Below are 3,668 nucleotides of genomic sequence, written 5' to 3'. Positions count from 1 at the left end.
GAAATCCACCGCCTTGCCTCAAGACGCCTCTGTTTGCACTCTTTTGAACCTTTGAAAATTACACCGATTTCCATATTGCTTCTTTCTGATCTCAAGAACACCTTGAGGGCTGAAATTCCTCCTATTGCTACAACAGAGCATAGAAAGAGGCAAGACAGTGTATTTGCTAGGAAATGTATGCACTTCCACACTCCTTATCATATCTCAAGCTCTAAGGAGTATGGCACTTGACTCTCGAGCCGCCAACCAATCATTTTCAATGCATGGTGGCCAAAGGATCAAGCTTGCGCAAAACTCAATGAATGCACACATAAGACTCGAAAGGCCTCCACCCTATCATGCATAATCAAGGGCGTCGACGACCAAGAAATGAGGCACGTTTCATCACTTCAAGTATGAAACGTCCCTCGTTTCTCGTGTTTAGATTAACATCCGATCCAAACACATGCAATGCAACACAACATGTTATCTTGGCCATGTTTTACTTGATTCAATTTTGTTTACACATTTTAGATTACCAATTAGTCCCTTAATCAGTTATGTCCAAAAGTGAGAGTCCTCTAATTTTGAAAGAGTGAATTAGTGGGATGCAATGGAACATACTCCAGCACTAAAATGGCATGACAAATGATGCTAAAACATTCTAATAACTCATGCAATGCATGCCAAGAGCCAAGAACATTAAAGCTAGCAAAGAGTATAACACAAGAGGCATGCAATATCAAGCTTAGACGACCAAACCAGCCCAAAATAGAGCTACAACATGGCAAATCAATAGCAAAACAATGCTCAAACTAAGGCTCAAAAGAGTATAAAATCATGCTCCTTTGGTAGCTCACAAATAAGGTACAAAAGCACAACTCTCAAAAGCTCTCAAGGAGTGAAAGAAGTGAGAACATGACACATGTAAATGCTCTAAAATAACATGTTAAATGATGCCAAGACATGCAACCATCACAAGTATAGCATGCTATGGTGCTCAAAACTCAAGACTAGCTAAGGCACTTGCACCATAGCCATATCAAGCAAGCCCCAAAGGACCAAGATGACTCAAAAAAGTCCTAAGGCAGGTCAAAAAAATGCTAGAAACATGATGAAGTATAGCCAAAACAAGCTAGCATGGTAAGCCAAAACATTAAGCATGCAAGGCCAATGAGCGGGATTACACTACAAGTACCAAAACCAAGCAAGAGGTGACTCCACCAACCAAAATCAGAGTTGTAACATGGAAAATAATGGCTAAAAACATGCTTGAACTAAGCAAATTCAAGGCACAAAGGCATGCTACTTTGTAAGGCTACAAGTAGGATTATACTACAAGTGCAATAAGCATGCAAGAGGGGACCAAGACAGCCAAAAAAAGAGTTATGGTAGGTCTAAAAAGTCACAAAAATGAGCCTATACAAAGCCACTAAGAAGTAGAAACACATGCTCTTTTGATGGGCTATCAACATATGCAAACAAGAGAAGAGGAGGGGGGACCACCCCCACCCATTTGGGACCTCAAAACCACTTTTCCACCACTGAAATTCCTCTGAGTTTCAGTGGTAAGAAGGCCAAAAAGAGATGGTCCCAAAGGCCTTAAGAGATGGCACAAAGCCAAGCAAAACAAGCCACCAAAGGGGGTAAACCACCCCTAACTCAAACTAAGCCTTAAACAACTATTTTAAACACTTTAAAACAAGAGTTTTTGTACTTGAAAGCTAAGCCTAAAATAGCATGCAAAGGTGGCTAAATATGCAACCAAAACAAGGCTCAAAAGGGGATAAAGGGATTACCTTTGAAGCACAGCCACAACATCAACTTCTTGAGTCAAAAACCAACCTTTTGAAGCTCCCACAAGACCCTAAAGCACCTTAGCAACAAAGTAGGAGCATTTGGCTAAGAGGTTGTGTGCAAAAGTGTGAAGAAAATGCAATTCTAAGCACTATAAGGCACAACAATATAGAGAGAGAGAAATTCAGAGAGAGAGTAGCTATGTTTTGCTTCTCAAAATTCTGAACCTTTTGAAAGGGGGAGAGAGCTCCCCTTATATAGAATATGCAAGCAAAAGCTTGCTTGAATCCCTCCCTACACGTGTAGGGAGGATGCATTCTGTGCCTAATAGCTAGTACCAAAAATATCTGCAGAAAGTACAAAAAAGCTGCCGACCAGTTAAAAGGGTTGATCGACCACCCCACCTGGTCGAACGACCACCAAAGGTGGTCGATAGGGACAAAAATTGGTCAACAGGGGGGGAAAGGTGGTCTACACAAAGAGAAGAAGGTGGTGGCAGGCTACCGACCACTTAAGGTGGTCGATCGACCACCCACCCTAGCCGACCGACCACCACAAGTGGCTGACAAGGGAGAAAATTGGTCGACAGGGAAGAAAAGTGGTCTACACCACTGTTTCTCCCTCTAGGCAAAAGAGGGGGGGACCAAGAGTTGGCTTAAAATAAGCACAAAACCAAGAAAGTTCAGAGACTCAGAGGCAAGGCACGCGGCCGAAAACCTCGGGGACTCCAAATGAGCGCGAACATACGCAATCATCGAGCACTCAATCGATGACGTCCAAGTCATTAGGACGGTAAAAAATGGGGTGTCTACAAGCCTCAGCATTTTCCAACCCAAAAGGCATGAATCGGTAACAGTAAGTACCCCACAGCGTGGTGAATGTAGTCTTTTCTCTGTCCTCTGGTGCCATCAGAATCTGATTATACTCGAAAAACCCATCCATGAATGATAGCAATGCATGACCTGCAATGAAGTCTACCAACTCATCGATGTGCGGCAATGGAAAGTTGTCTTTCAGACTAGTTATGTTCAAATCTTGGAAGTCGACACAAACCCTAATTTTTCCGTCCTTCTTCGGGACTGGGACAATGCTAGCCAACCAGGTCGGATACTCAAACACTATCAAGAATCCTGCATCAATTTGCTTGGTGACCTTTTTCTTGATTTTTAGTGCCCAATCCGGATGAACTCTGCATAGTTTTTGTTTGACCGATCGGGGCTCAGGGTCAAGAAGGATCTAGTGCTATACGATCTCAAGGTCGATTCCAGGCTTGTTTTCGTAGGACCACGCGAAAACATCTTTAAAATCTTTTAATAAAGCGATTAAATGCTCGCGTTCCTCCAACGACAACATGGACCCGATCTGGACCAAGCGTGGATCCTTCTCAGTACCCACATTAATGACAATGATTTCATCAATACAGGGCTTAGCACACCTCTCCTCCTCTTGATTAATTAAGTTTTTCAAAGCCAGAAAAATTTCTTCCTCTTCGTTTTTATTAAAATTCTAAAAATCTTGGTCAATGCAATAAATCAGAAGCACAGAGAAGTACACAGAATCTACAGTGCTTTCATTCATAAGTTTCGGCTCTTCAGTTACAACAGACTTAAAAGATAAAGAAAAAGAAGACCTAGATAGGACCTTAGCATCCGAGTTACCACCCCCGGGAATGCCAAACTCAGACTCCCCGAACTGACTTGAATCTGATTCCGACTCCACAGGCTCAGTGGAATCAAATTTCGGCTCATTATCCAATTCAAAACTAGAAAAAAAGCCCTTCTCCAGCTACCAAGTAAGACATGGTGCCCTCGATGCATCCAGAATACCACTGGTTGGGTCCACACCCAGTTCCTCCTCGATCATAGAAACAGTAAAGTTATCCTCCAAGTTCT

The sequence above is a fragment of the Camellia sinensis genome, chromosome 11 (genome assembly GCF_055761805.1).
Source record: "Camellia sinensis isolate YWXY chromosome 11, ASM5576180v1, whole genome shotgun sequence".
Taxonomy (NCBI): domain Eukaryota; kingdom Viridiplantae; phylum Streptophyta; class Magnoliopsida; order Ericales; family Theaceae; genus Camellia; species Camellia sinensis.
Note: the sequence above shows the minus strand (reverse complement) of the source record.